Genomic DNA, 12595 nt, shown 5'->3' with positions numbered 1-12595 from the left:
CCTGTCAATTGGATGCTCTGCTGTCATTGTCTTGAAATCTTATGATCTTCTCTTTGAGCCTGCCTTCTGTCTGCTAGGGCGGTGGAACACGTGTCTGTTCTTGTTCTAGCCTTCCTGTTTGCACAGAGCAGTCACGATGCCCATGAGCACAGGATGTGGGGGACCCGTGACAGCCGGAGTTCAAGGTAATGTGTTCCATTTATGACCCAGTACCTGGGAGACGCTGTTCATGGAACAGAGAAAGGAGGCAACGTGTCCTGAGAAAACCCATGGACCCAGGAACCCTCCCTCATGCTGGGAGTTCTCATTACTTCCCTGTGTTAGCGGTTCATTTAAGCTGAAAACGTGACACAGAGGGAGGAAAAGACGGGGTGGCCCCAACTCCCTCTCCTCTGGGTCCTTCCTCGTTCCCAGTGCTCCCGGGCGGAGGTGTCAGGTGAATGTGCACCCAGCAAGAAGTGGACTAGAAACCACACAGTCCATTGTGTGCAGAAGTTCCCCCTTCTGTTAAGAAGGAAATACATAAGCACCTAAGAGCTACAAAATACACATTGTGTAACTTCCATGATTGCTTGGACAAGCTCAACATTCTTATATTTACCTTGAAAACCGGAGTTGTAGAATATAAAGATGATTGGCAAAATTCATGCCAGTAATTTAAAATTTTAATTTCTCTATACTTAGAATGACGTTAAATAGCTACCAAATAAACACCATGACAAGTTGGAGGGAGACTGTGGAACTGAACGAGAGCTCTGCATTTTTATTTTGCACCGAGCCCCTCATGCTCTGCTCATCCCTGGCTTTTCCTTCCTCCTCCTTTGCTCTGAGTTGCTGGCCTGTCCCAGTGATTGTGTGTTCTCCATCTTCCTAAGCTGTGGGGTCGGCTGGGTGGACAAAGGGGACAGGCCAGTATCCGACCATCAGATGAGCAAATATGCTAATTTGGGGTTCCGTACTGGGAAACTCACTTGTCTGTAGGTATCATGTATTCTCTAATAGCATTTCCTCAAATAGAGAGGATAGCATGACCTCTGGCTGGATTTTGGCTTATTTTGACTTCAGAAGCTGGGTAGGAAAGAGGAGTGTTATTTATTGGGCCCAAACAAACACTTTGACTGGATGGGCCGTGTATATCGACAATCCCAGAGAAACCACAAACTCTTAAAGCTAAAAAGAGAGTGAGTTCAATAAGGTTGCTGGATACCAGACAAACACACGTGGACACACACCTACACGCAAATGCACACACGCACCAGCACCAAATAGTAAGAAAACATAACTCAAAATTCCAACTTCATTTATGATACAAAAAAAAAGTACATGGGGATAAACGTAACAAGAAAAAATTGAGCAAAACCTTAAGGAGGATATTTGAAAATGCTTCGAAATACAGAAAACAGACCTAAATGTTAACTGGCGAGAAGACTCGCTGTCATAAAGATGGCAATTCTCCCTAAATTGACGTATACATTTAACTGAAATTCCATTGAAATCCAAAAAAGGTTTCTCATAAAACTTGACAAGATGACGCTGTGATTCACACGCAGGTACAAAAAGTCCAAATGATGAAGATAACTTTCAAGAAGAAAAGTTGGCATATTTGACCAGTAGTAGATATCAAGACTTACTAAAAACTGTGGAATTTATTTATGGTTTTGGGAGGATGGAAGATTGAACAGTGACCAGAACAGGACCCCCCTCCAAAGTCACTCCCACATGGGAGGGTCCTCAGGGAGCCAGAGCCGAAGGCAGGGGAGAGAGAAGACTGGATCCGTCCATCGTCGGGTGAAGACAGACACAGAAGACAGACAGGCGAAAATAAAAGGAAAGCTCTTTCTCACACCCACAAATATAAATACCAATGGATCAAGACCCATGTTGGAAAGGCAAAAATTTAAAACGTAATAATTGTAAAGAATATCTTTACCTTATCACACTAAAGAAAAATCCTATGAATAAGACTTTTAAAAATCCACAAATCGTAAATGGAAAGATCCACAAATGTGACTACACTGACATAAAACCTCGTGTACAACAAAAACCTCACAAAGTTAAAGCTAAGCCTCATCTGGGAAGTGATTTTTGAGACACCTGTAACTGATCACTGACCAAGAATTAGTCTCTACATTATAAAGACCCTTGTACATAAGTGAAAAAAAATTAGAAAAATGAGATAAAAGGGTAGGTACAGGTAATTCAAAAATGAAAGCTGAAAGGCCGATAAAAATATGAAAAGATGTTCAAGTTCATTTGTAAACAGAGAAATGCAAATTAAAACCGTCAGCAAACATCATTTTCTATCCATCAGATTGAGAATGTTGTAAAATCTGATAATACCAAATCTCGGCAAGAAGTGAGAAAATAGGAAGTCTTACGCACCGCTGGTGGGAGTGAAGTGCTGGTCGAACCTCTGTGGCTGCAGAATAAGTGTCCCCCCAAAGACGTCCAGGTCCTATGAATATGTCACATTTAGGTTCTCGACACCCAATTGCAATGTGTGGGGGTGTGTGTGAGGGGTTTCCCGGTACCACTAACTAGCAGGTCTCCAGACACCAGCTGGATGTCCTACAATTCAACCCGATTCTGACACTGCTATCCTGCGACAGCATCCCATGCCTCAGGGTAAGGGCTCAGTCCCACAAGGCTCCCCCCCCCCCCACCCCCCGAGACCTTCAGATGCCAGTCAAAGTCCAGGTTGTCACCTGTGCTTCTGACCAACAGACTATAGATTGCAGGTCCCCACGACCCCCTCCTTGGATTTATTAGTTTGCTAGAGCAGCTCACAGGACTCAGGAAACCAGTTAAACTGGTTTAACCAGCTAAACTGAGAAAACTCACCAGATTCCCAGTTTATTATAAAGGATGTAACTCAGGAACAGCCAGATGAAAGACATGGGTAGGGAAGGTATGGGAACAGGGGGATGAACTTCCATGTCCTCCTCAGGCACCATTGTCCCCCCGTCTCCAGGTGTTGACCAACCCGGAAGCTCGCTGAACCCTGTCCTTTTGGGTTTTGATGAAGACTTCATTACATACACGAGCTGATTAAATCATTAACCATTGGTGATTGAACTCGATCCCCAGCCCTTGCCCCTCTCCAGAGGTCAGGGGTGGGACTGGAAGTTCCAACCCTCCATCACATGGTTGGTTTTCAAGGCAACCAGCCCCTAAAAGTCACCTCCTTCACATAACAGAAGATACCTTTTTCACTCGCAACACTTAGGAAATTCCAGGGGTTGTAGGAGCTCTGTGCCAGGAACGAGGACAAAGACCAAATAGATATTTTTTATTATATAAATCCCAATGTCACAGCTACCTTACACGGCAAAGGGGGAATTAAGTTTGCAGAGGGAATTAAGTTTGCTGGTCAGCTGACCTGAGATGGGGAGATTATCCTGGATTATTGGGGTGGGCCCAACACAGTCATGGGAGTCCTTATAAATGGAAGAGGGGCCAGGAGAGAGAAAACCAGAGAGATGGACTCAGCTCGAGGCTGCTGGCTTTGTGGAGGAGGAAGGGGCCATAACCAAGGCCTGCTGGCAGCCTCTAGAAGTAGGAACTGGCCAGGAAACAGACGCTGCCCTCGAGCCATCAAAAGGAGCCAGCCCTGCAGACACCTGGAATCAGCCCAGAGAGAGGCATGTTGGACTTCCACCCTCCAGAACTGTAAGATGATAAACTTGTGTGTGCGTGTTGTGTGTTTTTTTTAAAGATTGGCCCTGAGCTAAGATCTGTTGCCAATCGTCTATTTTTCCTTTGTCTTCTCCCCAAAGCCACCCAGTACATAGTCCTATATTCTATTTGTAGGTCCTTCTGGTTGTGCTATGTGGGACGCCACCTCAGCATGGCCTGATGAGTGGTGCTAGGTCCACGCTCAGGATCTGAACTGGTGAACCCTGGGCTGCTGAAGCGGAGTGCATGAACTTAACCACTATGCCACCGGGCTGGCCCCAAATTTTTGGTGTTTTAAGCCCCTAAATTTGCGGGAATTTGTTACAGCAACCAGAGGAAACTCATACAACCACTTTGGAGAGACCTAGTAATGTCTATAAAGAGAAATTCTTGCTCATGTGGACGAGAAGACAGAATGACGTTTAGATCATTGTGGCAGCTTGTCTGCGGTACAATGTAAACACCCAGGGTTCCGGGAATGGCCAGATCAGCTGGGCCGGGTCAGTGGGGGCACACGCAGGCCTGGTGTGTGTGTGTGTGTGCTCCCCCCTGTGTTTATAAGAGAGTCTGATGGGTGCAGAGATGGGGAGAGCTCACTCGAGGTCTGCCCAGGAAGTATTCTCCACGGCGTTTGTCACCCAAGTCAGTGCCAGGAAGTGAATAACCAAACTGCAAAAATGATGTCATTATGAAAATTAAAGACATAAAACAATGCTTTATAGTGTTGCATGCCCACACACGTGTGATAGAAGGAATGAAAACAAGAAAGAGTTTTCTTGACTACAGAACCATGGCTGCCCCTGTGATGGAGGAAGGGATGGGGCAAGGGTGGGGCTCTCCAATGAGTTATTACATGTCCTCTACTGTTTAAAATTTAAAGATTTAAAGGAAATAGAGCAACACGGTAGCCTGGGTTAGATGCAGTTGGTGAGCGCATGAATGACTGATACATGATTTTTGCATTTTTGTGTGTGTTTGAAATGCTTTGAAATTTAAAATATGTTTTTAAATAAGAAAAAGGCAATGAACCAAGAGGAACAAAGACACATAGTCCACAGATGTGGAGTCCAATTTTCAGTATTTAGTGGCACATTTTGTTCCCTCCTACCACCCCATTAAGCTTTTTTTATTTTGAGGAAGACTGGCCCTGAGCTAACTTCCGTGCCCTCTTCCTTCCTCTACTTTATATGTGGGATGCCTACCACAGCATGGCGTGCCAAGCGGTGCCATGTCCGCACCCGGGATCTGAAACAGCAAACCCCAGGCTGCCGGAGTGGAACGTGCGAACTTAACCACTGCGCCCCTGGACTGGCCCCCCCCCCCCCATTAGGTTTTATTTTAACAACCAAGAAAGGCTCTAAGTGGTGTGTTAGAACTGAAATCAATTCCGGGTGGAGACAGGGACCTGGGTCCTGGTTGGTTCTCACCATTCACGAGCTCTGCCCGGCAGGCTGGTCAAGGTCCAGATCTTAGCTTCCTCCTGCAACGACAGACGTCCCTTCCCTTTCTGAGCTCCAGGAAGCTGCAGCGTCGTTGTGGAGGTTTCAGATGTGAATAAGGCCTGACCACACCTTGCACGCCTTTGCCAGGCGGCTCTGACCTGGGACCCTGGACAAGAAAGCTGGTTTTGAAAGCTGACGGCCTTCGATGAACTTCAGACACCTCCTCCTCCTGGTGAGGGTCACCCCGGTATCCACCTACCAGTTTGCTTTAGTTTCTTTAGCTTTTTGATATAATATAGATATACACGCCTACCCCATCTACCTCACAGCACTGTCTGAGCGTCAAAAGAAGATTTTCATGTAAGCACTTCAGAAAAAAGAGCTAAGTAAATATTAACTATTAATCCTAGGTATTTGTTAAAATTAAATAGTAGATAATAAACATCAGCCATTGCCAACTACGCCATAAATCTCTGAGTTAATTAATACCCCTCTTAACCCAAGTAGTCGACATCTTCGCAGCTACAGGTCTCTGAGAATCCCTTCATAAACTATTCTTTTCCCTCGATTACATGTAAAAATAACTCTTCATATTAAATGGGTTTCTAAGTTTATCTTGGGCTCCTCAGCCAATCAGTGTCTAACGTGAATTTCTGAAACTATAGGTGCAAAGAAATTAAATTTATTTTATGTCTTTTCCATTGGTTTCCCTAATCATCTTTTTTTTTTTTTTTTTTTTTTGGTGAGGAAGATTGGCCCTAAGCTAACATTTGTTGCCAATCTTCCTCTATTTTATGTGGGAGGCCACCACAGTGTGGCTTGATGAGTGGTGCTAGGTCCGTACCTGGGATCCCAACCTGTGAACCCCAGGGCCACCAAAGCAGAGCACGTAAACTTAACCACTACAATACCAGGCCGGTTCCCATCTATGATGTTTTTGAGGTGAATATACAAGAACTGCTTACTAACAGTTCTAAATACAAACTAACTCTGTGGTTCTGCCTGACTCCGGATCCCACAACCTCCACTCTTTTGAGCATTTTGAACTTTGGCAAATTAAAAAGGTACTTGACAGCAAATAAATAAATACAAATAAAATTTAAGGAAAATTCTACTCCAACAACTATTATTCTTGTTACTTAAATTTTGCAATGCCCTCCAAGTGAGGGGGAATACCCCCTCAAAGACAGTCACAAGATCACCACTGGAGTTGGAGAAAACAAGTTTCTGTTTTTGTTTTTTTGAGGAAGATTAGCCCTGAGCTAACATCTGCTGTCAATCTTCCTCTTTTTGCTGAGGAAGACTGGCCCTGAGCTAACATCCATGCCCATCTTCCTCTACTTTATATGTGGGACGCCTACCACAGCATGGCCTGCCAAGTGGTGCCATGTCTACACCCGGGATCCGAACCGGTGAACCCCGGGCCGCCAAAGCAGAACATGCGAACTTAACTGCTGTGCCACCAGGCTGGCCCCAGGAGAAAACAAGTTTTGATTTACAGAGTTGACCAAACCACGAAGACAGAGCATCCCAAACACAAATGTATTTGCAGCCCACCCTTAGTGAACTGAGTCCCCAAATTGTCACCCCACAAATGCACTGCAGAGCTACCTACAAACTCTCTGATGTCGCCGTTGTGAACGTCCCCAAGACGCTGTATTTTGATGGTTTTACAATAGCTTGTTTCTACATTAGACACAAAGCTGTCACTGAGGGAAGTTGCTATAGTGCCAATCCACTCCAAGGGTTGACAGCAGAGACCCGGTAAAACAGTCTAAAAGCAACACAGAAGGTTGGATGTTGTGAAGAAGGGATGCAATGCAGTTCTCTCTCCAAGAAGCATCAGGACCACACAGACGCTAATTAATTGATGGGGACAATGCGTTTCCAGCTGCAGGACCAGGCAGGCTGGAAGGCGGTCAGACAGCTGCTGTTGGGAGTGATTTCCAAAGCTAGCACACTGGGAGTGCCAGGGGTTTCAAGGAACTGTTGAGTGGCTCTTTCCTCTTCCTTAATGACCAGTGAGATCCAGACCTATTATTCAAGCAGAGGCGGAAATCCTCCGCACAGCAGCTGCTGAGGCTCAGTCTGTGTCCCTAGGACGTTACTGAGCAAGATTATCTGTTCAGCGCTGTGCATTGCTAAGGGATTAAAACCGACTTCATTCATCACAGGCAGCCTAGGATTTCTCCTCGACTGAGGGATCAGAAGAAAGAAGATCCTTCCACCACGCCCTGGCATAGAGATGCTTCCTGGGCTCCACATCAATTCCATCCTACAGGCTTCTGCTCGTCCAAACCTCAAGCTCTGCTCGCCCTTTCTCTTCTTCAGGATGACTGTGTTTGTCAGCTTGGGTGCAAACTCCGGGCAGTGCAGCCGCGAGGAGTCTGTTGTCGGGGGAAGTGAAACATTAGGAGGGACCGACATCACTATTGTCACACATCAGAGACGCGCCATCATGACCTGTCACCTAGGAGGCCAAGTTTGCCACAGGAACCGAAATTTGAAATTCCAGCATGTGTCCCAAAATGGGATGAGTTCATGGAGATGGAGGAAGATAATTAAGGAAAATGAATTTAAAGTGCACTCAAGTGATGACTTCTTGTTTTGTGCACTGTAGGTTTTATCCTTGGTTAGGAGACCATGGCGGAAAGAAACAAAAGTGGAAATAATATGGAATAAAAGAATAAAATGGGATAAAAAATACTGATTAGAACGTTCTTATTTCTATAAGGATGCTCTTCTTGAAAATAAGAACATATTCTCATTTCAATAGGAATTTTCATTTCTTACTGAGATAAATGAATGACATGGGAAAACTCTTGTTTTCTTTGCATTCTATGTCACTGTTGCTCGGGGTGCCTTCTGCAAGAGACTGAGGGCTCCCCAAACCACGGACCTGCGTGTGGTTTGTCTGGCTCACACACACCTCATAGGTCCTTCCGTTTGGCGCTGGCCCCACTGCCGTGCCCCTGGGCCAGGGGAGCACAGCCTCTCCACTGGTCTCTCCTTAGCCCCACTTCAGCACAGCTGGATAGCAGGCCTTTCCAAGCCCAGGTCTACAGGTCCTCGCCCGCTTCTGAGAGACTGAGCACACACACAGACAACAATCAGACATCTGTAAAGACGGAGCTGTCACCACAACCTGCAGCCACCCGCCTGGGAAACCGACCCCTCGTCTACAGTGAACATCCCAGGAAGCTAGCTGCCTACGTCAGACTTGCAGGAAGCCAGGCTGCCATCTCCGGTCACAATCCAGGAGGCTGCACAGTCACTTTTGTAACAATCAGCCCCAAACAGCTGGAACTTGATCAATAACTGACGACTGCCCTAATTTTTTCCCCTGCTTCCAACTCAGGACCAACCAGAGAAAGCCGATTTTGCTCCCCTCGCCAACCACATCGGAGCCCCACTTCTGGAATTCCCTCCCCACCTCCCCCAGGCCCACGGCCTCCATCGGGGTGCTCCTGAGCCCCCCTCTCCACTAGGAGGTTCCCCCACTCCTCTGCCTGCCTGGGGTCTCTGCCACACGACCCCCCTGCTCCAGCGTCTCTGAGTGGACAGCCTCTGCTTGTTGTCTTGGGTGGTCTTCCTTTATTTCCACACCTCAAAGTCTCCCTACGCGTCACCGCGATCTGGACTCTCCTGGACCAGCCCTGAGGCTCCCCTGGTACCTGTCGGCCTCACTCCCTCCCAGCTCCAGAGACCTGCTCTGTCCTTTTGTCCCTGGATTCCTCCCGCACCTGCTCTTTGCTCCCCAGTCTGCCTCCTCTCCCTTCACCCCTCTTCCCTGCTCCCGCACCTCAGCCCCAGCCCCAGCCCCAGCAGCAGCCTCTGCTCCTCCCAGTCGAACGCCCAACCTCCTGTCCACTCTGAGTCCAAACACTGCTCCTTCCTCGAATGTCCCCTACCTGGCTCCCGTGGCGGGCTCCAGCGGGCCCCACAGCATGGGTACCTGCCTCGTTAGGGTTGTTAGGTTATCCTTAGTTATTGCAGATTTTCTCCAGCCAAACAAAGCTTCCCCGAGGCTGACGCCCTGTTTTTCCCCTCCCCTCTCATCGCAGCTAGCACGGTTCCTGGATGCAATAGGCGCTCACCACATACGGTCAACAGGAGGGATGAAGGTTTAGACTGGGCATGGTCGCCCACTACCCTCCTGGTCATAAGGAAAAGATTCAGGACATAGAACTTTCTTTTTCCTACAGTCCTGAGCACTTTCTCAAATTCTCCCACTTTCTGCTCTGTGCCTACAAAGGGGCTGTCACAGCAGACCACCACAGCCCAGGCAATTTAAACAATAGACATCTATCCTCAGGGGTCCGGAGGCTGGAAGTCCACGATCAAGGTGCCAGTGGGTTGGTTTCATTCTGAGGTCCCTTCTCTTGGCTTGTGGGCTGCAGCTGCCTTGCCGGGGAGGGGGGGCGGGGGGCGGGGACTCACACGAGTTCCTCTTTAACCCCATCAAGGGGGCTCCACCCGTAGGACCTCATATACCCCTAATCACCTCCCGCGGCCCCGCCTCTAAACGCCATCACCTGGGGGTTAGGGCATCCACATATGGATCTGAGGGGAGACACAAACGTTCAGTCCACAATAAAAGATAAACGTTCTGTTTCCTTAAATGATGCAGTATGGTTTGCTAAAATACATTGGGGCATTTTCTCTGACATAAACTTTTTTCTAATTCTTATAGATGAGCAATTCTTATATATTTAATTTCCACCTTAGCTTGACTATGATATTAGAACTAACTTACCCTTTATTTAATTTTTTTTTTGGTCAAAGTATTTGTATCTTCATCATGCTGGAAGTTACAAGTGATTTATAATGATTCCATGAAGTCAAATTGTGACTTGTCTTTTTAAAAAATGCTTTGGGGTGGGGAAAGAGTGCGTCTGTCTTTATTCGCACTTGAAGGTGCCCCCATGACCGGATAACCCCGCAGGCCTCATTCTGCACACGTGGGTCTCCTGCTTTATAGCCCTTTGCTGAGCAGTTATGACCATGTCTGTTCAAAAAAAAGCTGAAAATATAAGAGACTCAGGCAAATAGATGGATTGTCTCAATGAGTCCTCATTTCTGCAGTTTCTGCCCTGGACCATCTGCCTTCTGGAAAATCCTTCATCTCTGAATCTATAGTGCTTAAGACTCTGCTTTGTAATGTAGCGCTCGATTGACTGCTTATGGTGGTGCTCTAAATTTAAAGTATTTCCCCAAAGAGCTGTCTCCCTTGGGGCCTGCACACAGCAGACCATCAGCCCTTCCTGATGGTCCCCGGGTGATGCCTGTGGAAGGAGGTCAGAGACCCGTGCTGATTCCTCACCTCACAGGAGGCCGGGCCTGACCATCACTCCACTGACCCGCAGAGCCGGACAGGGCCCGGGGCATACTTGGTCTGCTCTGTCCCTGCCTCAGCCTCCTCCGTGCCCCTGGGCTGTGTCCTCCTGCTGAATTACTGAGTAGCAAAGGTGTCTGGGCCCCAGGCAGATGGGCGGATGTGGCATTGTCACGGCACAAAATAGGGGTTCTCTTGCCTGATGTGCATACAAAAAGTCAGTTATTACGTGTCAGCTTTTGGGAAAAGAAATGTAGCTCTACTTTGTGAGACTAAGCTGCAAGGAGACGGGATGTGTGTGCTCAGATCTGTCTCCCAGCTCCAGGGCTGGGGGCCACAGTTTACGGGATGAAGAGCAGGGGGATTTGGAGTGTGGAGACAGGATTGGAGGTGAGAAGCCAGGCAAGTGATGACCTGCGCACGTAGTCCAGCTCCATGCCTCCTTCATAGGACCCATGCTCACAAAATGGTGGCGTTGGCAGGATCCAAGGGTGGAACTTTTAGCTCCCTGACAGCAAAAAGGTCACTTACGGAGCATTTGCACAGGCCCAGTTGATGAGTTGGTGGTCTCAACTGGCCTGAACTGGACAAGGGGGTCTCAGTTCCTGCAAGACAACTCTTGATTACTCTTTTGTTAAGATGGGGTTGGTTGAAGTGGTCCTGGAGGGCCCGCGCTTACAGCATCTCGAATTACATTTACTGACTCCAAACCTGCCTGCGAGAAAATGCAACAGCACCCTCAAGGAAGGAGCTTGGGGCCAGGGGCAGATGGAAGCGTGTGTCTGGGCCTCCACGGCTGAGAGAGACAGAGACAGGGAGGGAGAGAGAGACAGAGAGAGAGAGAGAGGGAGAGAGACTGACTGACAGCTGAGGACACTTTCTATCTGAAGACGCCACAGTGGCATTTTGCTCACAGTCCACAGTTTTTAGGGTTAGTTCCCTCAGTTTGCACGCTGACTTTGCTTGGTCAGTGTGCTCGGTTAGTGGGCACGATTAGTTTGCTGGTTGCACAGACAGGCCCGGGATCTGCTGGGCTGTCTGGCTGCACTTTTGAGGATGAATCATTAGGAAATGGAGGCTGGTTCCCGGAAAGATGAACACTGTCAGAAATCCTCAGAGGCCCATACCCATCGCATCCCCTTCCTTGCCGATTCCTCACGATCTTGGCAAGCGACACCCAGCCCGAGTTTCCAGTCCCGTGAGACAAGGACAGGGTTCCCTATCACGAAGGATGGAAGTTGGCACTTTCCAAAGATGGCATTCAAAGCCCCTTAATCGTGAAAGGCTCCCATAAAGGCCAGAGATGATGTCAAATAGAGCAGCACGCCCTCCATAAAGGGACTATCAGGGCCATTTCTGCAGAACGGCCAGCTGGGGATGCAAGCTGTGAAAACTGCATGGACAGAGGTTCGAGCTGGGACCTGCGGACCATGAATCCTGTCTCAAGAGCCTCAGCTGCTAAGCGGCCCAGGCGACATCAATGCCCCATCACCTCTTGTGCCACACGGTCAGAAGTAGATCATTTTCATAAAGTACCCCATGTAATACATTTTCTCATAAAACGCCCATCGTGGGTGCGTTTGAACTATTCTATAAATATCAATGCAGTTTTTAAAAAAGCTCAGCAAGACCCTTCCACCTCTGCCAGTAAGCGGGCTCCACGAAGCACAAGTGGGCATTTTATCCACACAGACCCGACGGAATGCTTGAATTTCAAAGTCGGCTCGGGGCCCTTTGAAATGGTCGCGTTTTCGAGGTTTGGCAGAGCAGCCCCCGTCCATTCCATCTTTGCTTTCAGAACCTCAGCCTCTCACCTCCCACAGGTTGACTTTTTTGTTCTAAAATGTGAATCGCTTTTTAAAATGTTAATGTGTTTAAACTGCATCCTGAAACTAGCTGTCTGTTACATGAATATCTAACTGATGCCAAATAGATAAATAGATAATAGATAAGAGATATAGATAGACAACAGAAATAGATAAATAAATTAGATAAAATCTAATATTTTGGCTGATTTCCTCTCCTTTTCCTTCAAAAGTTCCTGTCAACCATGCATTTAACCCCCGGGCAGGGGCTGAGGGGGTCCAGACCCCCCCACAAGGGCCCACGAGGCATGAGGGGTGGAGAGGGTAGACCCCCTCCA

At 47.8% G+C, this 12595-nt stretch overlaps 1 long non-coding RNA gene across 1 annotated transcript; it reads right to left on the bottom strand.

Annotated features, from left to right (window-relative positions):
• Positions 1-6640: 6640 nt before the first annotated feature.
• On the bottom strand, positions 6641-8172 carry LOC138921647 (uncharacterized). Its single transcript, XR_011434390.1, has 2 exons — positions 8047-8172; positions 6641-7504 (listed from the first exon to the last, which is right to left on the bottom strand). It is a non-coding gene; the product is annotated as an uncharacterized lncRNA (long non-coding RNA).
• Between the last annotated feature and the right edge of the window lie 4423 nt (positions 8173-12595).

This window comes from Equus caballus, chromosome 31, assembly GCF_041296265.1.
Source record: "Equus caballus isolate H_3958 breed thoroughbred chromosome 31, TB-T2T, whole genome shotgun sequence".
NCBI lineage: Eukaryota > Metazoa > Chordata > Mammalia > Perissodactyla > Equidae > Equus > Equus caballus.
Note: the sequence above shows the minus strand (reverse complement) of the source record. Positions and strands in the feature narration are given on the sequence as shown.